This window comes from Chinchilla lanigera, unplaced genomic scaffold (assembly GCF_000276665.1).
Source record: "Chinchilla lanigera isolate Chin_1 unplaced genomic scaffold, ChiLan1.0 scaffold00134, whole genome shotgun sequence".
Lineage (NCBI taxonomy): Eukaryota > Metazoa > Chordata > Mammalia > Rodentia > Chinchillidae > Chinchilla > Chinchilla lanigera.
Window position 1 is genome coordinate 3144366 of NW_004955535.1, and position 12313 is coordinate 3156678.

The 12313-nt window shown below is 37.2% G+C and overlaps 1 protein-coding gene and 1 pseudogene across 2 annotated transcripts in view; both read left to right on the forward strand.

Moving 5' to 3' along the window:
* The window catches only part of Dmd (dystrophin), a 2013932-nt gene that overhangs the window by 1861282 nt on the left and 140337 nt on the right, over nt 1-12313 (forward strand). The gene's annotated exons all lie outside the window — the stretch shown is intronic.
* Nucleotides 7541-7724, forward strand: LOC102003482 (annotated as a pseudogene).

The window sequence follows — 12313 nt, forward strand, 5'->3', positions numbered from 1 at the left end:
AGGAAAAAGGAAAAAAACGAAGATGAGTCTTTATTACTAGATGAAATTTGAAAGCATATTTAAATAAGATGTAAATCTCACATTTAGCCTCAGGTAATCAATTGTAAAAACACAGGAGAGAAAAGACTTTTATAATATAGGATTATATTTTAAAACCCTTGGATTTTTACTAATCCACAAATTCAATATGAACAAAAAGTGTGATATGACACTTTTGCTGCAACAATTATAGACAACGTTTATAGTGGCAAAGCAAGGAATGGAAGCATCCCACTTACTCAGTTCTGGATATCACATTTTAAATAGAGATTCCCTTTCAAATATGCTAGTATAGGAGAAGGTCTATACATTATGAAAAATAGAAGGAAATGCAAGTGTATAGATTTTGCTTAAAGGCAATTGGAATGAGGAAACATATACGAGGGAGACACAAATATTTATAAGGTTAGAAGAGATTTATTATGTTTTGGTTAAGTGTTTCTTCTTTGCTTCATTTTGTTTTGTTTTGTTTTTTTCACCCTTAGAATAGATTCAGCTAGATAAGTGGAAGTTATAGGAAAGCACATTTTAACTAAACAGTAAAGAAAATTTTATAATTGTGGTTTCCGAAAAGAAGAGTCAACCGCCTTCAAAATCAGTAAACTCCCTCCCTGTACAGCACATATTCAAGGCTGAAATGACTGTCTCACCCCTACAGGCAATTTCTGTATTAGATGAGAGGATGTAATTCATTAACCTTCAAGGTCACTTCTGAATCTAATGTTTTGATATTTTCTGAATTAATCAGAAGGGAAGTGACAGCATGACCTGGATCTGTCCTGTATTTATATAAACATCCTGTGCAGTGCACCTCATTTTCTGTCCAACTGTATACATTCTTGAATGTTAAATTTGATTTTAGGGCAAATGCTTTTTTAAAACTTTAAAAATCAATTTCATTAAAGAATCATTTGCGCACAATAAACTACATCCATTGAATGTGTACTATTCACTGATTGTTGACAGATGTGTGCTTGTGAAATCACTGCTACAAAGCACTGTACTTTCTTATCCCCCTAAAGTCTCTTTCTGCCTCTTAATAGGCCATTCTTGCCTTTATCCTTTACCCCAGGCAGCTACTGATCTGCTTCCTGTCACTATGTATTGATTTTTGCTTTCTAGAATTTTTTATAAATGGACTCATACATTATTTGTGTATGTGTCTGGTTTCCTACACTCGGCACAATGATTTTGAACATCAGTAGTTTGAGGGTCTATCATTTGTTTCTTTTTAATTTCAGGGTACTTTCTATTGCATGGATATATTACACTTTGTTTATGCATTCATTTGTTGCTGCACATTTGGTTCATTTCTAGTTTGGAGATACTATTAATAAAGTTGCCAAAAATTGTATAGTTGTACAAACTTCTACCTACCCTTATGAAAATCTTAAGCACACTACAAAAATAGCTTCCCAGGTTATCTGTGAATTTGTTTATTTGATTTAATCGTTGCCTTAGTTAAGAAGCAACTTGAAGACAAGTACTGAGTATAAACTGATACCATGTCAACTGAGTTCTGTGAGAAAGTCCTAGTGTCTAACATTCTTTCTTGGTAGCAGATGTGTGTCAGCTACCTTTTGCCATACAACAAACCACCTCAAAACTTACTGACCTAACAAAGAGATAAACAAGCAGAGAGTAAATGTTCTAGGCTTTGTGAACCTCACATTGTCTCTGCTGCATGTTCTTTTATTTAAATATATATATATATATATATATATCTTTAAAAGTATAAAAATTATACTTTACTAGAGACTGTATAAAAACAGGCTGTAAACCAGACTTGATCCATGAACCATAGTTTGTAGACCCTGCAATGTTACAGGCATTTATTTAGCTCACTATTTAATGGGTGGATCTGGTCCATTTTGGAGTCTGGACCATTGGACTATTCGCTGCTGGCCTTGCTTACATCTGTGGTAGGTTGGCGGTTGGATGAACTATCGTGGCCTGATTTGCATGTCTGATGGTTGGCAGACTGTCATCCAGGAACAGATGCAGCTAGGTCTGTGTGTCTCATTATCCAACACGCTAGACCAGGCTTCTTTGCATGAAGACTTGTCAGGTATCTGTTTGTGTCTCATACATTGTCCATTGGCTAAAGCAAGTTGTGTCATGGTGCCTTCCAAGATACTAAGGGTGGGGAAGGACGACACTCCTTGATGGAGAGGAGATAACAGAGTCACATAAAGGAGCCAGATAGCAGGACTGCAATTAGAATTTGTGGTCATTTTGGAATGTATTACAGGATGCTGGAGAAAACTTGCAGGCACATTTTTCTATGGGCTAAGAAGACTGAATTTAGGCATAGATAAAGTTGGATGTATTATCAAAATTTTTGTTTTATGACTAATCAGTGCTAGGCTAAATAGTTGATTTGTAGTTTCATATCCAATGGTAGAAATACTATAGTGTCCATAGTCTGGTGATGTTAAAATATAAAAAATACTGGTTGGAAATGTAGTAAATGAACTGCTTATGACTATAGGACATTTAATGAATGTTAGTGTGATGAAATACTGAGTACATCATGATTGTGACTTCCTTTCTTGTTACACTCATGGCAAGGCACTCTTTTGAAAATAATTTTATTCTCGAAGCTGTTATTTTTATTCTTCATATGCTTAGCATCCCGTGGCCACAGACTGTCTCTGTGTCCCTACAATTTTATGAGAATATCTTTTTTCTTTTTTTTAAAAGAAGGGCATCCTCATCCATCTTCATGAACTTATTCAGATCAACATCCCAAGCACTTAATAGGATGAATTCATAGGTATTAAACAGAATGGGGACCATCCAGCCCTTAAATATTATCATTCTGTCAGGTATATACTTGCCAATTTTTTGGCCTGGACCTGGGCATGCTAGCAAGGGCTCCAAACTAGGTCTCACTGCAGAGCGAGAACAGAAGGATTATTTCTCAGTTTATGTTTGGAAGTCTATTGCTCAGACAGGCAACATGCAGTTGTGTATGGTCGTGTGAGCTGCTTGTTACTTCCCTTGACAATACTTTTAGCAGCAATGTTTTGCCTTCTGCAGTATGACAATATTACCATGCCATTTGGAAGAAAAAGAAAAGGCTGAGTGATTCCTAGTATACTCCTAAACAGCCACCCAAACAAACAGCTGGCAGAAGACGTCCCTCAAACTTGGAGCATATTCTACCCCCTGCAGCACTCCATGTGGCTGTAACTTCAGACTCAGTGAACACTCCACCCTCCTTGCTCTGGCTCCTGAATCTCTTAATCCCTCTCCAGTCTCCTGTAGTTCTCTAGCCCTAACCAGCAATAGGAATGCAAATTGACTGCTCCCAGCATACTTCTAAACCCTAGTCTAGAGAAATCATATCATGCAAAATTGTGCGTTAGGCACACAGTACATCCATTTCTTTATATAGTAGACTCTTTAGCTTCCATCAAAAGATACACACTAAAAATGACATTTTATATATCATCCCAGTGCCAATATACAAAGACAGATGCAGAAGTATAATATGTATAGTTTTATTGATGCCTGGATGAAGGAAACAAAAATTTTACAAAACATTGTTTATTTACTTTATAATGTATTCTCACGTTTTCTGTTTGGTTCTATTACCTTAAAAATAATGCTGGACATGATCCTCTCTATGTATTTCATGACCTTCAGTTGGAAAAACCCTGTACCAGGATGACAAAGTGGCAAAGACATATAGGGTCCCCAAGTGTTCAGTTTCACAATGCGACTCTGCCAGTTGCCACTCTCAGGGGTCCTTGAGCAAGTTTTTTCATTTCTTGATGCTGCCACATTCTCATCTATAAAATTAAGATAAAAGTAGAAACTCATCAGAGACTTGTTTTGAAGATTACCTGAGTTAATATGTTTAAACTACTAATAGGATGTGCAGCATAATACAAGGTTGATTGAAATTTATGGTGAACGTTTAAAGTTTTAAAAATAATTGCAGTAAAAGACACATTGCCGTTAATGCCCTGCAAAAAATATTCTCTCTCACTTCAATCACACTTATGCTATTGTTCTTGCCACTTTTGGAAGCAGTTCTAGAAGTCCTGTTTTGTGAGTGTCTCATAAAAACATTCCAGTGTATCCTGATACACCTTATTCACAGGGCCTGGCACTGTGTGACTTCTGGCTCTTCCCCAAAGTCTAAATGACTATGAAAGGTAAATGTTTCAAATCAATTCAGGACATCAAGGTAGCCACGACAGTGCAACTAAAGATACCCACAAAGAGGACTTCAAGAACTCCTTCCGAAAGTGGCAAGAATGATGTGATTCATGTGTCTGAAGAAAGGAGGAGTATTCTGAGAAGGGTTAACAGCGATTCCTCTTTTACTTCGATAATTTTTTTCCCCCAAATTGAAATATTCACCGTAGTTTCTGATCACACCTCACGTACATATGCATTGGTTTAGGGCCTTTTTAAGGAGTGGCATTGCTAGGTGATAGGGTGTACATGTCTGCAGCTTTTATGTCTTATCAAACAGTTTCCAGGTGATTTTCCTGGTTTACACCCTGGTAACAAAGCGTGAAAGCTCTAGTTTGCACCCATCTGTTCTAATACTTGGCATTGTCTTTCTAGCTTGGGTGGGTGTGCCTAGCATAATCTAAGGGCTTTATCAAGCCCAACGATCTTTGAGGCTTTGAGCTAACCTTTCCTCCCTTCTTAAAGTGCTAATCCTGGATTTTAATCTATTCTTTTATTTGTCTGGTGTTTTTGTGATTCAGGAGATCAAATCCAGGGCTTTGTACATGCTCTACTAGGGACCTATACCCCCAGCCCAATATCTATTAATTTTTAAGCATTATATGTTGTTTAAAGTTTCCCTAAAGCCTTCATGCGAAAATGTGAGTTATAAATACATATGTAGTATACATACAAATGTGATGTACAACTAATGGTGCCATTATAAAAAATTCAAGCTTCTACCCTTTGCTCCCGCCCTTGCAGTCAACTGGTTGGAAAGTAGCACTGACTTTATGCCATAACTTGGCTTTATTTTCATTACTATAGATTGACTCTAAGGCCTTCACACTTAGCTACTTCTCCAGACCTTTAATTTCTTTTGAAACAGGGTCTCACTAAGTCACCACATTGCCCAGTTTGGGCTAGAAATGATACTTCTCCTGCCTCAGTCTCCCAGAGTGCTGGGATTACAGGCATGTGCCACCATGCCCAGCTCCATCCTTTTCATAAACTCTCAGTGCTACTTTCTCAGTTTAGACTTTTGTCTTCTCTTAATTAGGCTATTGTAATGGCTCTCAGACATGCATCTGCATCCTGATCTCCGCCCTCTTTTTCATCCCCATTCCTTTCCATCCCAAATCTAATTCCATTTAAAAAGAACGACAGTCAAAAGTACAGGTAGTGTCAGTGTCTTTCTCTGTCCTGGATATAAGAACAGGCTTCTTGCCAGGTGTGGTGGTGCATACCTATAACAGTAGCACTCGGGAGGCCAAGGCAAGAGGATCACCACAAGTTTGAGGTCACCTTGGGCTACATAATAGGACCTGTCCCAAAAAATTAAAAAAAAAAAATGAAAGAGGCATCCATTTCTTTGTCTGCCAGCTTGTAAGAGATAAGACTAGGTCAATCCTTGAGGACTAAGGTGGTGTTGATATTAACTTAAGAATGTGATTTGGCACATGATCCCACCACTCAGGAAGCTGAGGCAAGAGGGCTACAGTGAGTTCCAGAGCAGCCTGGGGTACCTAACAAGACCTCATCTGAAAAAATCCAAACCAAGACCAAAACCAAACAAAAATCCCAAACGAAAAACCAAATAAGTATAAACAGAATGTGACTTCATATCCTTGTGGAGACAGTAGTACTTTCTGCCCAATAGCTTTCCCAACATATAAAGTCCAACATTGTCCTATACTTTTGTTTTTGAGTTCCTATGAAGTGTAAACTGATATCTTAACAAAGCAGTATGTTAACATAAGAAATCTGTGCCTTCTAAATTACTGATATAAGAAATTACTTCATAGAATCAATTTAAGAAACTTACTTCAGCTCTTCATACACTGACCAAAACTTGCATGAAACCTAGTGATTAAGCCTAATTAGTTCTTTTTAAAAATTAGTACATATTAGTTATACAGAGCAGTTGGTTCCATTCTGGCATATTTGAACATGTATATAACATATTTTGAACATTTTAATGACCCCATTGTCCCCCTTGCCCTTCTCACCCTCTCCTCTTGATTCCATTCTTCTTTTTCTCTAGTAGTCTCCCTTCTAAACTCATACCAACTGTATTTTTTTAAGATGGCACATATGAGAGAAAATGTGACACTGTCTAAAACTGGCTTGTTTCACTTTACATGGTAATCTCCACTCTCATCCATTTTCCTATAAATGACATGATTTTGTTTTTCTTTATTAGTGAATACTATCCCATTGTATATATATCCATACCACATTTTCTTTATCCATTCTTCCCCAAGCAACTAGGCTGTTTCCACAGTGTAGCTATTGTGAAATGGTCCACAATACATTTGAGTATACAAGTGTCACTGTATCACTACAGTATAATGATTCCTACTCTTTCAGGAATATACCAAGGAGTGATGCAACTGGATCTAATGGTAGCTCTATTTTCAGTGTTTGAGGAACCTCCATACTGATTTCCATAGTAACTGTAGCAGTGTATAGTTCCATCAGAAGTGTACCCCATTTATGCCAACATCTACTTTCTTTCTTTCTTTTTCTTTCTTTCTTTCTGTCTGTCTTTCTTTCTGTCTGTCTTTCTTTCTTTCTTTCTTTCTTTCTTTCTTTCTTTCTTTCCATGTTTGCCATACTGGGGATTGAACCCTGAGCCTTTACCAGATCTCCCTAAGATACTAACTTCCCTTGGCTGGGCTTGCACTTGTGATCCTCTTGCCTCAGGCTTTCTCAGTGCTTGGATTACAGGTATATACCACCACACACAGCTTTGGACTTCTTCTTTGAGAAGCAATTCATTTGCCCATTTACTGATTGTATTATTTGGGTTTATCTATGGTTAAGTGTTTTGAGTTCTTTATGTATTATGGATACTGATCCTTGTTGAAAGAGTATCTAGCAAATATTTCTTCCTTTGCTATAGGCTGTCTCTTTGTTCTATTGGTTGATTTTTTGTTTTTTTTATTATGCAGAGCTTTTTAATTTCATGTAATCTCATTCATCAATTCATGTAATCCCATTCGTCAATTCTTGCTATTAATTCCTGTGCAATAGGGAGTCCTATTCAGGAAGACATTGCCTGTGATGCCTGTGACTTCAAGTCTTTTGTTTTTTTTCTTTGAACAGTTTCAACATTTCAGGTCTTATACTTAGGTCTGCAATCCATTTTGAACTGATTTTTGTGCAGAGCGAGAGATAGGAATCTAATTCCAATCTTCTATATATGGGTATCAAATTTGTCCAGCATCACTTGTTAGAGAGGTTATTGTTTCTCCAATATGTGTTTATGGCCCCTGTGTCTGAATTAGTTGGCTGGGGCCTGTGGGATGAGATGGAGTTGCTGCAGGTCCTGAAGTGCAGGCTTCAGCAATTCCCTGGCCACACCAGCCTCCATGGATATCTACAAATTTTCTTCAGGGCAAATGATATGAGGATTGGTACACTAGTAGGAGAAGACAAATATGGCAACAAATACTATGTGGGCAATTTTTGGCATCATTGGCTTCCCAGTATGATTGGTGACCCTCCAACAACAAAACTGATCATAAATTCATTTGGAAAAACCATAAATTCGAAATGAATGGTACATTAGAACAGTACATACCTTATCCCACCAATAGAAAGAAGGTTCAGGACTGGGTCTGACCTTCCACACTTTACTGTAAAGACAATGAGAACCGGTTGCATCATGTAAAATACAGGCTTTTCACAGAATTGGACTACTACTGGTTACTGTTAATGTGATTAAAATTGTTTGGTCAAAAAAATCAGATAGCTGTAATTGCCTTGGTTTATTTCTGTGTCTTCTATACTCACCTGTTTGTTCTACATGTCTATTGTTATGCCAGTACCATGCTGCTTTTGTTACTATCACCTTGTAGTACATTCTGAAATATACTGTAGTTTTTTTTTTTTTAATTTTTATTTTAAAGATAAAAGGAGGGAAACATTAACAGACATACAACATTTTACAACATATCACAAGCACAATACAGACAACACAGAGTTACAAACAAAGTGGTAGGGAATTAACAATGGTGGTTGTATTACATATTGATATCTTCAAAGTGGCTTCTCGTGAAAACAGATATAAACATGCAATACTGGTCAACCAAAGACTCATTGACAGTTTCTTTCAGCAATATACTGTAGTTTTATGATACCTCCAGCATTCCCTTTTAACTCAGGACTGCTTTTACTCTTCAGAGTCTTTTGTGGTTCTATACAATTTTTGAAGCATAGTTATGTCTTAATTAAAATGCATGTCCTCTAATTTCAATGGGTCAAGCTAATCACCTTTCTCTTTTTACTTTTTCTCTATCTTTCTGTATTTCTCATAATCTGATGCTGTACTTGATCATGTAGGAGTCTATATCACCTCACTGGATTGTAAACTACTTAAGGACAAAGATCTAATTCCTTTGGATCCCCCTGGAACAGAAACCTGATAAATATGTTGAAATTTTTATATATTTCAATGTCAATCTTCTAGCACCCTCTCCAGTTTTTATGAACCATAAAGAAAAATGAGAAGAGTTTGAAAGATCAGCAAAGATGTATGCAAGTGTTCCATAAATGCACCATGATTGCAACCACTTAAAGATACTACAGGCAAATAGTTAACAGAGAAACAGTTTGGGGGCAGCACATGAAAAACATTTCTTGGAAACTGGAGAAATCAAAATTCATTACATCCACATTTCTTTTTCATCGTCAAGAAAAGCCTTGGCAAAAATGAACCAGAAAAAAAAACAAAAAACAAAAAACAGAGCTAGAATACAAGATTCAGTCCTTGGTATATCATTAATTGGTTAAGTTGGTTTTCACTTCATCTCCCCTTTCCTGAATGCCTGTCTTTGCACGGGAATCTTACCCCATGCTAGCTGTTCAAGGCTTGCTACCAACAGAATCCATCAAGGTCACTTTCTGCCACTGTCCCCTACCACATCAGTATTCACATGCTCTCCCACAGTGTTCTGCTCTCTGAAAATAAGCACACATGTACACCTCTATTCATGGGTGAATAATATTTGTATTTTAACGTCAGGATGAAAGACTAATAGCAGATGGTGTGGAGTTTAAACACATCTTAGGCTGTGGTTATTGATTTATTTTGCCAAAAAAAAATCTTGCTTTACCTACTCACCCTGTACTTATAGACAATTGAACCCATGGCCTCCTGACTGCTAAGCAAGTGCTCTACCACTGAGCTACACCCTCAATGCTTTCTCAAATTTTATTTAAAGAAAAGGTCACACTAATTTACCCAGGCTGGCCTCAAATTTGCAATCCTCCTGCCTTGACCTCTAAGATTATAAGAATGACACATTATACCCAGACTTACTTTCCATCTTAAATGTAAACACTGAGATGAGGAAAAGTTCCATGGGTAATTTGCTGAAGAGGAAGGACTGAAACTCTTAGGTTTTTCATTTTCCTTTATACAGTAATCTCAAATGAAAAGTTAACTGCTGGTGCTGAACTTATTTCATGCCACATCTTTACAGGATTCCTGAATTTACTGGGTCTTCTTCTAAGGAATCAAAACTGCCTGACAGACTACTTTGCATAACCACAGATTTCCCCAGGTTTCAAATTCCATTCAGAGTCATTATGTGATTTTGCCCCACACTCTGGCCCTGTAAGGTGTCATGTGCATTTTACAGTTAATTGGATAAAAGCTCCTCAGGGGTTAAGTGACTCACCACTAAAGGGTTAAGTGAGTAGCTTCTTAAGGGACAAAATTGGTCTGGACTCTCTACCCTTCCACTGTAATGTCTTTGCCTTCATTTGTAGTGATGATTGCTGAAGATTAAACAAGGTGCTTTTGATAGAGCATGATTCTTGTAGATATTCATCTCAAAGAAAAAGAAACTCATGTCTTCATCTGTAGCATTTGAATATTACATTTTCCTTATCTATTTCAATTTAGGGTGACTTCCTTGTTCGCTTAATTGACTGGTAATTCCTTTGTTTACTTTTTTCTAAACTTCAAGAACCAAGTCATAAGTATTAATAATGGTTAGATCAGCATTTATCATTTTTTATGAAATTTGACTATTTCAGAAAGCAGTAATTTAGGCAGGCATGTAAGTAGAACTTTGCATTTTAATTAAGGAGACTCAAAATGAAATGAACCTCTGACGGTAACAGATGACTGCTTCTAAAAGCTGCATTACTATTTGATATATGTTCAGCATTTTCTTGTGGATAATAAGTCCTATGACTTGTTTTGAGAACAGTGACAGGACTAAAACAATTAAAAAAAAAAGCTTCTCCTTTTTAATCATATGCTCATAAATAAAACTGGATTGTGAATTATTTCCAGAGAAGCAATTGACAAAGTATGAGTAAATCATTCTAAGAACTAAAACTGTCTCAATTTTTTTGAATGTTCAAACTAAACCTCTATCCTTGTCCCATGATGAATTTCCTTTGACAAATAAATATTTGCAAAGTATGAAATATGGACTTTGCACACTTCCTAAGGCCAAATCTTACTGTTCAAACTAAAATTGAATATTTTTTTTTCACCTTAAAAAAGTAACTTAAAAGTAATTCTCTTGTAGCAGCCTGTCCATTAATCATTCTTTAGATAATATTGGCATTGCAAGTTTTCAGTTAGAAAGAAAAACTGTAATTTCTGGATTGATCAGAAAATCTAACAGCATTTGTGGGTTTGAAGAAAACAAAGTCTGGTAAAATAGAATTTTCTGCCTCACTCCCACATGGAGAAGAAAGGGATTTTTCAACATTCTCCCATTTTCCGGAGAAGATTCTTCTTGATTTCGTGGATCAAAGGGTTAATTTACTTGTGATTTGAGAGAAGAATGTGACTTCCCCTATTTTTTTTCTGAAGTGTGGTGTGTGGGAGGAAGGTAGAAAGAGGCCCCAGAATGAATTCACTAATTGGGGTTTTCACCTGCTGTGAGTCTAATCGAATACAAAGCCTTATTTGTAGCTGAAGAGGAAGAGAGATTATGCAGGCTGTCAGAATTTCTGCCTAGTTTTGAAATTCCTGTTATTTGGCACAATTGCTTGGGAAAGGCAGACAAATAGTTACAGCTCTGAGCTGTAGTTAAGGTGGACCCAGAATGCTGCAGCCAGATATCCCTGGACCACCTTAACCAGTTATCCATTTTTAGCAGGAGGTGGTGTGGTTCAAGTACATAAGGTAGTGCTATAGCTGGCAGGCTAATAGGCGTGCTGAATTCTTTCCCATGAAGCAACTTTAGGCCTGTGAGGTTAATGAAGTGTGGCTTTATTTTAGTGAAGTTGCTAAACTTCACATCTTTTTAGATGTTCAGCTTGATATAGGTGGCTTTGTGAAGCCTTGAGAAATCTTATTAAAAGAAAACTGCATGAGATTGAAACTGAGTTCAACTTTATCTGGAACCTGTCTGGTGAAATCTCTCAGGTTTAGATGGCGTCTGGCTCAGAGAACTTCACTCAGCCGGGCTTCTCCTGCCTCCCTGCAGAGGAAGGGCCTGGAAAAATAGGCTTTTGTGTGGGTGTAAAATGCTCTGTGTTTGAATGTAGAGGCCTCTTCATTTGCCGGCTAGTGTGACCTGGCTAAAGGTTATATCATATCCACAAGATGTTGGTTTCAGATTGATCTAGAAGGACTGTTACACATTTTAATTAGTATGCCATGGCATTTGCCCTAACTGGCAATGATTCACCACTATTGTTAGCATTTGTTAGATGTCTGATTCATTGCTCTTGCCCAGTACTTGTACTATGCGGAGAAATCTGGAGTTCTGTGCTTGATGGATACCCAAATGTTGACATTTCACTACTAAATATGTATTTTACTTACTTGAAGCAAAACCTACACTCCCAATGAATTTTTAAAAAATGATGCAGGTTGTACTCAATTGGTTAGGGATCAGAAGGCAGTTCAGATAGACTCTTGGTGCTAGAAGGAAGCTGGACGCTAGGGGGTGGTGAATTGCCTCATGACCACCCCCCACCTCCACCCCAAGTGCCCAGTACAAACCAACCCTTGTCTTTCACTGTAGTATTCTGCTCTTTTTTTTTTTTTTTTTTTTTTAACACTGGTAACATCAGACTAACTTTAAAGCCACAAACAGCCTAGAAAGGA